Raw genomic sequence first — 12,488 nt, forward strand, 5'->3', positions numbered from 1 at the left:
GGAAATGAAATAAGAGCCACAAGACCTAAGCACACGATGCAAGCATTCGAGTACAAGATCGAGTAGGTAGTCGAATAACAGAAAAATAAAGAGCACAAAGATGAACAACTTGAGGGTATACACGATACTGGTGATCGAGTACCAGTTCGGGTAATGGGTCAAATTATGGATAAAAGCTTAAACAATCAAATACAAAAGTTTCTAGAGATAGGGCAATCGACTCATAAGTGCTCCTGATCAATTTGGGATTTCTCACATGCCTAAAGCAAAATATTCCCTAGAAAATGAATCTCTAAACCTTGCAAATCCACTATTGTGGTGGAAACAATCAACCTTAATCACTCTCATACCCAACTCTCGTTGGAGAAACATGACTAAGCGGGCATTAAGATCCAATTCATTATTGTCAATGAACTCCTTACACATCTAATCTCTTAGGCTAAGTGAGTAAATCTCTAGCATTAGTTGGTTCAAGCATTTTAACTAACATCTCTCGATGGCAAAACACCCTAGATATAATCTCAACCTCTCGGTCTGAAACTAGCATTAAGCTTACTAATCTAGAGAGGAATTTTTATAAAAACAATCAAGTTAAGGCATCCTTATTGATCAAGAGCACATACTCGCCTATCCCATCCCTAGAAACTTTGATTCACTTCTCAGATCTCATGGCAAACAATATAAAAACACAAACGAATGACAATTGCATTGAATTAAAAGGGAATCTGAAGTAATAAAAATACAGAATTGCAAACGAAAGAGTAGTTAAAAGAAGTGAAAATCAAATCCTAACAAAACTTGAAAAGTGTAAATCGCTCTCTCTCTCTCTCTCTCTCTCTCTCTCTCTCTCTCTCTCTCTTAGTAGCTATCGCTCTCTGGGTTTGTGAGTGTTTGCGGCTTCCTAGGGTGAGAAAAAGGAAGGGGGTTTATATATAGAAACCCTTTTGACCTAGCCGCTCAGTTCTGCCCGAAGGTCTGCTCGAGGCTATGCACGAGGTTTGAGTCGTGTGGATGCTCGGGTAGGGTTTCGGGTTGTTTTTCCTGCGCTCGGATCCTCTTCGGTTGGATTAAGGTTCAGACTGTTCTTCTCGCACGATCACTCCATCGGGTAAATGTTCAGGTTTTACCTCATTCTTCCCCTTTTTGGGCTCCAAAGCACATGTTTTCATCCAAAATACACAAATGCAACAATGTAGCACCCTAAACGGCCTAAATGCAAATTCCTAAGGTTAAAGACCTAAAAAATGCTAAGGTTAGGGTATTTATAATGCAAAACATGGATGAAAAAGGGTGACTAAAATATGTAAATTAGAGAGTTATTATAGTTTAATAAAAAAGACAACTACCATACATCCGCATATTCCAACTCACTGTGTCGAACGATTTGCGAGCCGCCAATTTAAGCCTTTTGACTCGCTTCCTCTGACAAGCTTACCAAAATCCTCAAATCTAGCAATACCGACCATCAATCAAGGATCTCCTATGCATCCAACTCTATGGCGTGCACATTCTCTGACTAACTATGAGGACTCTATTTGGCCAGTAACCCGCACCTCTGATATTATTCGCTCTCAACTCATGCATCTCGCTCGCTCTCAGGTCTTAACCTTCGAGTGCTACCGCTAGCTATCAGGCCTCTGCCCTCAAGCTACAGTATCCATGAGCTCTAATCTTGCTCTTGGGCTATCACCCTACAACACGCCTTCGGATCATCAACCGAAGTTGGTATACTAATTATCTCCTCATGCCACAAAGTCCTTTGAGATAACGGTACACAGGTACCTAAACATCCCCTCATGAGTTGTTCGAGATCTCATATCCCTAGAGCAATAATTCTGAACTCGACCAAGTACCACGCTGACTAGAAATACCTCTATGGCTCACGCAGAAACATCGTAATGTCCCACGGCCAAAACTCGCCACAAGGACGGTTATTAAGGCCACAAAATATAACTCATACCACAATAATGTCACAAAGACCACAAATGTTACGCAGGACCACCACCAAGACCAAACAATGTCACTGGGACCGCCACCATGGTATCCGGCGTCACTAAGACCACCACGTCGATTTAGAAGATAAATTGTTTGGTTTGGTCATTTGGATCTTTAATATCTGCAATTTCTTTTGTATATACTTTTTCTTCTGGTTGTGCAACTAATTTTAGATTTATAACGTAGTTAATGTTTAGTAAATAAAATAGATTTTTTATAAATATTTTAATGATTATAAAAGTAATTTTTTATAATTGTATAAGCTAACTAGTTTGTGGTGGACATAGCATGCATGTCACGTAAAACAAGGCTTCGATCGAATTAATCAAATCAAAGAGGCCACTAATTAAGTTAATAATGCCAATAGTATGGACGATTTTGTGTATTTACAAATATGCTTTTTCAATTTTTGTTTATATATATATATATATATATATATATATATTAGGTTTATAAGTTTAAAAAAAGGTAGGACGTGACATTTGCAGGTAGAGCATTTGACATATGAAAGTTTTAAACTTTTTAAAGCAATGGAATCTGAGTAAGATAGTTCGGAAACTGATGTTTCAGATTGAGACCACCTTTTTTATATATATGAGTTGACCATCGTTTTTGTTAGTAGACGACATAATGTGTATTATACTATTATGCATGTGGAAAGGACTTGTCCCATTTCTTCACCTAATTATAATTTAAGGACCATCATTATAAAGTTTAATCGTTCTGTAACTCTCATTTTTTATATGTTGTAAATATTTGTTTCATATGGGTATATTTGGTCTGAACTAGATAGTGGACCTATATTGATATGAAACCCATACAAGATTTGGGTTGTGTGACCTGCAGGACTAAACCGACATAAGCTCTAGGGTTTCACTATATAAAGGAAGTTAGGGTTGAAGAAGAACGTAGTAAGCACAAAGACGCATTAAAGAAGCTGGAGGTACATTGGTGGCGGCTGTAGGGCACAGCGCAGGGCGCTGTGCAGGATAGATGCAGAGACGCATGACACAGTGCAGAGAGCATGCGCAGAGCGTCGTACATGGAGCTTGAAGCTGTGCGCAGAACCATGATAAAGAAGTAGAAGCTCGGCTGGGGTCGAAAGGCTGAAAGGCGGACATAACCTTGTCTAGGTTTAAGGTGTCTTAAGGACACTCTGATGAGAGACAAAAGTGGAGCTGTTTCTTTGGGGTTCTGGAGGTGTTTCAGGGTTATACATGGAGGGGAGAGCTAAACCAGAGACAGAGAGAGGGAAAGAAGAAAAGCTAGATACTCTATGTTTTCTTCTACAGATTTCTTTGTAGTAGTTCTCTAAGCTTGTATATGAAACACTGTGTGTAAACCTTGGTTGATTGATAGTGGATGTTTGTAGGAGAAGATTCCCACACGAGATGTACCCTCTGCATAAGGGGAACTCGTTAAATCTCTGTGTTATGTTTATGTTATGCATATTGTCTGTGAAGTAGATGAGGAGTAGGGGCAGAGTCACGGTATGCGGTTCAATACAGAGGTGAATCGGGGTCTATGATTCTCAACAAGTGGTATCAGAGCTCGGGCTCAGGAATTCACAGACAAGTCATGACGTTGTAAGCATACTAGGAGGATACAAAGGCTGTTGTAGAAGACTCATGATCTTGAAGGTGTTCTTGATCAATGGTTAAATCAATTATGGGGTTGGTTTAAGGTGGAGTTATCTGTAGTGTTTGATTCAGGTTCATGGATGGATGTGTGAAGGTGATTCGCACATGGCTATGAAGAGGGAATGAAATCATCATCCAAAAGGCTCAAATTTGTCAAAACAGGAATCAGTTTCCGTTGCGATCACAAGGTAATTGTGATGTTCAGTTTTGAAGCTTCTGAATACTCAAAACAGTTTCAGTTTAAGGAATCTATACACTGGGAGAACACAAGGATGTAGACGTCTTCAACTATTGAAAAGTCATTTTTTTGGTTGTTGAAAGTCTGTGTAGTGGTGTTCGGGAATTGGTTGAAGGTACAACTATAAGAGTCACATATTTACTAAAGGACGCCTTCAGAGGTGAATCTGTGTGTAAGAGGGTTGTTAGGTCAACAAGTTGTGTCAAAGATTCAGGTGAGTATGAAGATGGACCAAGCAATTTGTTTTGAATTGGTCAGATTTGAGAGGTGCTGGGTGAATGGTTAAGTCTCAGGAATGGATCAGGTTGTCAAAGATTTGAAAGGACTACAATCTAGGTAGGTTTACAGAGAATGAGAATGCAGAGAGTACCAAGAGTCAAAGTTGCAGTCAGTGCGATTTTCTTTGTCAAGATGGAGTTTTCTCTTCAAGGTGACTTAAAAATCTCTAGAAGACTTTTGTAGACGTTGCAGGACTGTGCAAGAGTTTGCAAGTAAGTGCAAGAATCTACAAGGCTGTCGCAAGGTGACCGGGGTTAGGTTTTGCATTGAGAAGAGAATCAGAAACAAAAAAGTTCTGGTTCGCCTGTTTGCATCTACAAATATGATCTAGTGGATGAATCTTCTGAAGGTATCACTTGTAGGAAGTTTAAGTGTTCTGTAAATAACACTCAATAAGGAAGCTTGTGAGTATGAGGGGAAGATTCAAGTAGATCTCTGTTGGTTAAAGATGCAGGTTATGATAGACAAGACTAGTAGAAGACTAGTGGGTCTAGTAGCATTATTAAGTTTCTCAGGAAAGTCACTTACATGGAGGTTAAGTGAGGAATCATCAATGGTGAAGACATGTCAAGTTGTATTGATGAATGGTGAGAAAAAAGTATGATGTTGGTACCAAGTTTCTTCTTGGTAAGGTCTGCAATTGTGAAGAACTATTGTAAGGTTATGTTGCAGTAAGTGTGGCTTCAGGGATTCTAGAGTGAAGCACTAAAGGCTGTTACAGAGAGACTAGCAGAGGTTCAAAAGCTGTTGGTTGGACATCCGTTTTACATGACGTTGAACAGGAGGTTGTATTGCCAGATCATACAGGCAAGGTTCAAAAGTCAGTTGGTTAAACAGATGGGATGTGAACTCAATCTCAGGAGTAATGCATTGAGTTGAGATTGTTTACATGATGAATCAGAGATTGTTTCAGGTTTGAAGCATGTATGATTCATGCGTTCTGCAAGGGATTCAGGAGAGTTTGGTTCAAGCTCAGTGCACATGAGGGGAATCAAAGGTCGACCAAGTGAATCAGGTTGCAGACAGGTACATATGAGATACAATCATGATAACAGGTCTGTGGCGTATATGAGAAGCCATGGAAAAGGTTGTGATGATTTGTGCTGAGAGGTTCATATCGCATGCTTTACTTGTTCTAAAGGTTTTCAAGATCAAAGTTCCACAAGCAAGCCAGATGTTACCTATGGGTGAATCAGAAGTTCTGGTTCTAGGTGGAGCTGTTGTGAGAAACAGGGGAATCAAGTAAAGGTCTTCATAAGTGTTTCTAAGACCAGGAGAAACAAGGTTGAAGAAGATGATTCGTGTAAGGAGTTACACGAACTTGTTGGGACAGCTGAAGAGCATCGTAAGTGATTCAGAGAAGCTGTCAAGAACAAGGGTGAAGTTGTATGGCTTCACAGACTGAAATTTCAGAAAGTTCGAATATAGTGACAATCATGAGACAGTCTAAGGATTCGATAGGTGATGGGAATTTCAGAGCAATGTCAGAGGATGGCATTGGAGGACACAAAAGAACAGCCAATGTTGGTTGTGTTCTGTATTGGTTATCAAGGAACAAGGTTGGTAATGGTTTCTTCGGAGTTGTCGGATATAGTGGTTAGAGTTCGTCTACAAGTGGGATTACATGTCATCAGGAGAAGGAAGCGTGAGGGAGAGTCGCGAATCTCTTGGAGTTTCTGAAGATGAAGTTGAAAATTCCTAAGGTCAACGAAGATAGGGATCATTGGAATTTGCAGGTTCTATAGGAGAAGACAAGATTTGTTTTTTCTTCTGAGGAAAGAATCAACACAAAGGGGATTTTGTGAGTTGGACCAAATGAAGCAAAAGGTGGAGTTTGTTGTAAATGTTTGCTTCATATGGGCTTATTTGGTCTGAACTAGATACTGGGCCTATATTGGTGTGAAGCCCATACAAGATCCGGGTTGTGTGGCCTACAGGACTAAACCGACATAAGCTCTAGGGTTTCACTATCTAAGGGAAGCTAGGGTTGAAGAAGAACGTAGTAAGCACAAAGACGCACTAAAGAAGCTGGAGGTACATTGGTGGCGGCTGTAGGGCACATCGCAGGGCACTATGCAGGGCAGATGCAGAGACGCAAGACGCAGTGCAGAGAGCATGCGCAGGGCGTCGTACATGGAGCTTGAAGCCATGCGCAGAACCATGATAAAGGAGTAGAAGCTCGGCTGGGGTCGAAGGGTGATATGATCGTGGCCAGCAAGGAGACAGAAGTTGTAGAGAAACCGGAGATCGTGGGAAGGATCACTCGTTCAAGAGCTAAGGAGATGGCCAAGGAAGCTCATTCACTCATAGCTGACGGGTCATTCAATCTACCGAGGATCCAAGTCTTCAACATATCCACCCTGAAAACTTCACCCAGTAATGATAACTAGATAACTTAGGTGTGAAGTTTGTACTCTTTTTCCCATAGCTGAGTTTTGTCCCAATGGGTTTTTTCGGTATGGTTTTTAATGAGGCAAATGGATCACTACGTCGAGTTATCTAGAAGTCATTACCAATGGGGAATGATGTACAAGTCACCATGACTTCGTACTAATGCAAGTGACTTCTGTACTACTACAAATCACCTAGACGCTTCGTTGTTTTCTTATTTCCTTTACACGCCTTGTTGTTTTATTTTGAACTTCCTGTTGTTTGGAGTGTCGAGCCTTAGGGTTGATTATAAAACCCAAAAGCGACGCCTCCTTGTTTGGTAGCGAAGAAGTTTTATGTAATAAGTATTGTTGAATCTTTCTTCTCTCAATCCGAACTCGTGAATGCGTTCATGATTCCGAGTTTCTAAACACTTTGTGATTAAGAAACTCTTCACTTTATTTTAAAATCCATATAACCATCTAATACTTCTCACCATCGAATCATTGCTCTTCTCTCTCGAACATCACTTGCCGTCACTTGCAATCCACTTGTGCATTATCACCATCAATCCACGTCGCCTCTTACCTGTCATCAGCCTCCATCAGAGTTTCATCCTAGGGAGTTCGTATTATGTGGTATCAGAGCCAACTATGTGCCAAAGGCTGAGCGATTCTAAACCCTAATCTCATTTTATGTTGTTTTGATTTTGTTCATTTGTTTAATTCTTTGTTGTGTTAGTCTCTGCTGTTTTAGCTTTCGTTGTGAGTCTTGTTTAGTTTTAGGATTTGTTTTTTTTGTTGTTCGTTTGTGTCTAGATTACGAGTCTTAGAGTTTATTTTATTCTTTCACTCAATGAACGTTTTACTTCGAGTTTTCTTCTTTATTTTGCAGGTACAATGGAGCTTTCTCCAGAAGCTATGGAAGCTTTGAACCAAGCCATGGCTAAGCAAATAACAGAAGCAAACAAGACAATGTCTACTCAGTTCCAGCAACAGATGGAGCAGCTCAGTAACAAGTTTGAGAAGCAGATCAAAGATATAGCTCAAGCAACTAGCGCTTCAGATCAGAGTTCTTCAGAACCGCCTAGTCCTAATGAGGCTCTCCGCTTAGCTAAAGGAAAGGCACACGTGGGAGCTTCTTCCAAACATACACGGATCAGAACAGCTAAGTCACCTACTGGGGGAAGAGAGACTTGTTTCAATCAGAGAAGAAACACTCAAAGCACAGAAAGAGAGCATCGAAGAACTGGTAGAGATCCTACACGCCCACGACGAGCTGAACAAGTAGCTGGGCATCGAATATACTTTGATACAGATAGAGAGTATTCAGAAGAAGAGGAAGCCTCAGATCATAGCCAAGAGACAATGAGGAGAAACAGAAACAGAGATCACGGCAGGGATTATGATCCTTTGAGGCAGCAATTGAATCATCTCAAGATTCAGTATCCTTCGTTCCATGGTACCAATGATCCAGAGACTTATCTAGACTGGGAAAGGAAGATGGAGTCGAACTTTCAAGTTCAAGGTACCTATGAGTTGAACAAGGTGAAGATAGCCATATCTGAATTCAATGGCTATGCTTTGTTGTGGTGGGAGCAGTTGGGACTCACTAGACATCGACAGAGAGAGCCTGCTATCACTACATGGGAACAGTTAGTCACGCAGATGAGAAAGAAGTTTGTGCCTACACACTACCAGAGAGAGATTCTTAACAAGCTGAGGCGTCTCACTCAAGGCACTAAGTCTGTAAGAGACTACTATCAGGAGCTGGAAACGCTTATGATCAGGGCTGATCTGAGAGAAAGTGAAGACATGGTTATGTCTAGGTTTCTTGGAGGTTTGAACAGAGAGATTCAAGACAAGATAGAGCTGCAGAACTATGAAGATGTGCAAGAAATGGTACATAAGGCAGAGCTAATTGAATCACAGATCAAGAGAAAGGGAGTGAGGTCAACGTTTACGCCTAACATTCCCAAGCCAAGAGAGTTCAGTAAACCCGCCTTCACCAAGGACAGCAAACCCGCGACAGCCACAGTCAAAGAGGAAGTTAAGATCGATTTCAAGCCCAAGAGTAGCACCTCTACAAGTCATATCAGGTGTTTCAAATGCCAAGGGATGGGGCATTATTCCAGAGATTGTCCTAACAAGAAGATGTTTCTTCTTCAAGAAGGAGGAGAGATTGTGCTTGTAGACAGTTCAGAGAGTGGACCAGAGTCTGATTTAGGTGAAGAAGGTGAACCAGCAGTCATGGGAGAGATGTTAGTAGCATGCAAAGCTTTAAGTGTTCAGACTCATCCAGATGATAGAGGGCAGCGTGAGAATCTCTTCCACACCCGGTGTATGGTTCAAGACAAGGTCTGCACCTTGATCGTTGATGGTGGTAGCTGTACTAATGCTGCTAGTGAAGAGATGGTACAAAAGCTTAATCTCAAGACCACTTCACATCCAAGACCTTATCAGCTACAGTGGTTGAATAACAAAGGAGCTTTAACAGTTTCGCAGCAAGTGGTAGTGAAACTCACAATTGGGAAGTATGAAGATGAGCTGCTTTGTGATGTGATTCCGATGAAGTCCAGTCATATTCTTTTGGGAAGACCATGGCAGTTTGACAGAAGAGTGTTTCATGATGGCTACACCAACAGGCAGTCATTTGAGTTCAAAGGACGCAAGGTCACTCTTCTACCACTTACACCCAGCGAGATCTACAAGGATCAGCTTCACATGAACCGCAAGGATACAGAGAAAGTGTCTCACAGCCTGTACATCAATCACAGCGAGTTCAATAAGCTATTTGACCCAGAGATGACCACATTCATGTTTGTCTACAAAGAGACACTCGCTAGTACCAAGCCAGCAGAAGAGCTTCCACGCGAGATGATAGAGATTATAGAGGAGTACAAGGATGTATTTCCAGAAGAGATACCTCCAGGCTTGCCTCCAATACGTGGGATAGAGCATCAGATCGATTTGGTACCAGGCTCAGCTCTACCGAACAGACCAGCTCACAGAACCAATCCTGTAGAGACTAAAGAGCTGCAGAAACAAGTAGAAGAGTTGATGAACAAGGGACACATCAGAGAGAGCCTCAGTCCATGCGCAGTACCAGTCTTGCTCGTACCAAAGAAAGATGGTTCATGGAGGATGTGTGTTGACTGCAGAGCTATTAACAATATCACAGTGAAGTACAGACATCCGATCCCGAGATTAGATGACATGCTGGACGAGCTATGTGGGTCAACAGTCTTCTCAAAGATCGATTTGAAGAGTGGGTATCATCAGATCAGAATGAAGGAAGGAGATGAATGGAAAACAGCTTTCAAGACCAAGCAAGGGCTCTACGAATGGCTAGTCATGCCGTTTGGTCTCACCAATGCTCCTAGCACCTTCATGCGTTTAATGAATCATGCTCTCAGACCTTTCATTGGCGTCTTCGTGGTTGTGTACTTCGACGACATCCTCATCTACAGCAAAGGTCTAGAAGAACACTTAGAACACATCCGCCAAGTTCTAAATGTTCTTTGTTCTCAATCCCTCTTTGCTAATTTTTCTAAATGTTTGTTCTGTACTACTGAGGTTGTCTTTCTAGGCTTTGTTGTCAGTGCAGAAGGAGTTAGAGTGGACGATGAGAAGGTCAAGGCTATTAAGGAGTGGCCAACACCCAAAAACGTGGCAGAAGTCAGGAGCTTTCATGGACTAGCAGGATTCTACAGGCGATTTGTCCAAGACTTCAGTACTATTGCAGCGCCACTTACATAAGTTATCAAAAAGGATGTAGAATTCAGATGGGAGGAAGCACAAGAGAAGGCGTTTTCAGCCTTAAAAGAGAAGCTTATCACTGCCCTTATTCTCTTACTTCCTGATCTTATGAAAACTTTTGAGATTGAATGTGATGCCTCCGGAGTGGGTATAGGTGCCGTTTTGATGCAGGATAGGAAGCCAGTAGCTTACTTCAGTGAGAAGCTAGGAGGATCGACGCTAAACTATCCTACATATGACAAGGAGCTGTACGCCTTGGTTCGGGCTCTTCAAACGTGGCAGCATTACCTGTGGCCAAAGGAGTTCGTTATTCATACTGATCATGAGTCCTTGAAGCATCTCAAAGGACAACAGAAGCTCAACAAGAGACATGCCAGATGGATGGAGTTCATAGAGACTTTTCCCTACACGGTTAAATACAAGAAAGGTAAGGATAATGTAGTCGCAGATGCATTATCCAGGAGGTACACTCTCGTTTCTACCTTGTCTTCTAAGCTTGAAGGTTTTGATAAAATAGTAGAACTTTATGAGACTGACATCGATTTTGCTGAGAGCTATGGCAAATGCCATAAGTTTGCTTTTGAAAACTACTATAGGCAGGATGGATATCTATTTTATAAGGATCGATTGTGCATACCAAGAGGATCCATAAGGGAACTGTTGATTAGAGAAGCTCACGGAGGTGGACTAGCTGGACATTTCGGAGTGTCAAAGACTCTACTTGGACTGCAAGAACACTTCTATTGGCCTCAAATGAAGAAAGACGTTGAGAAAGTCTGTTCTAGGTGCCATATCTGCAAAATGGCCAAGGGTAAAGTACAGCCCAACGGCTTGTACACTCCTCTCCCTATCCCTTCTCAACCTTGGACTCATATTTCTATGGATTTTGTTCTTGGCTTACCTCGAACCAGAAATGGTAGAGATTCGATTTTCGTTGTGGTTGACAGGTTTAGCAAAATGGCTCACTTCATTGCCAGTCACAAGACGGATGATGCTGTTATTGTAGCTAACTTGTTTTTCAGGGAAGTAGTACGTCTGCATGGAATACCTCAAGTAATCGTTTCAGACCGAGATACTAAGTTTCTAGGACACTTCTGGAGAACGCTATGGGCTAAACTCGGAACCAAGCTATCATTCTCATCCACATGTCATCCGCAAACAGATGGTCAAACCGAAGTGGTGAACAAGACGCTATCTACACTCCTCAGGACCTTAGTGAAAATCAATCTCAAGTCATGGGAAGAATGTTTACCACACGTAGAGTTCGCAAATAATCACGCTAAGCATTCTGCTACTCTATTCTCTCCTTTTGAAATTGTTTATGGTTTTAATCCACAATCACCTCTAGACTTGATTCCTTTACCTTTAAGTGTGAAGTGTAGCTTTTATGGCAAAGAAAAGGGTGAACAGGTCAGGAGGATACTTGCTAAAGCTAAGGAGAACATAGAGAAAAGAACCAAACATTACGAGAAACATGCGAACAAGGGCAGAAAGGAGATCGTTTTCGAAGAAGGAGACTTGGTGTGGATTCATCTACGCAAGGATAGGTTCCCAGAAGAGAGGAAAAGCAAGCTTCTATCACGAGCTGATGGTCCATTTGAAGTCATCAAGAAGATCAACGACAACGCCTACCAGACTGATCTTCAAGGTAAGTATAATATATCTTCAACATTCAATGTTTCTGACTTGCTTCCTTATTATGCAGATCCCGATTTGAGGACAAATCCTTTTGAAGAGGGGTTGGAAGATATGATCGTGGCCAGCAAGGAGACAGAAGCTGCAGAGAAACCGGAGATCGTGGGAAGGATCACTCGTTCAAGAGCTAAGGAGATGGCCAAGGAAGCTCATGCACTCATAGCTGACGGGTCATTCAATCTACCGAGGATCCAAGTCTTCAACATATCCACCCTGAAGACTTCACCCGGTAATGATAACTAGATAACTTAGGTGTGAAGTTTGTACTCTTTTTCCCATAGCTGAGTTTTGTCCCAATGGGTTTTCTCGGTATGGTTTTTAATGAGGCAAATGGATCACTACGTCGAGTTATCTAGAAGTCATTACCAATGGGGAATGATGTACAAGTCACCATGACTTCTGTACTAATGCAAGTGACTTCTGTACTACTACAGATCACCTAGACGCTTCGTTGTTTTCTTATTTCCTTTACACGCCTTGTTGTTTTATTTTGAACTTCCTGTTGTTTGGAGT

This window comes from Camelina sativa, chromosome 4 (genome assembly GCF_000633955.1).
Source record: "Camelina sativa cultivar DH55 chromosome 4, Cs, whole genome shotgun sequence".
Lineage (NCBI taxonomy): Eukaryota > Viridiplantae > Streptophyta > Magnoliopsida > Brassicales > Brassicaceae > Camelina > Camelina sativa.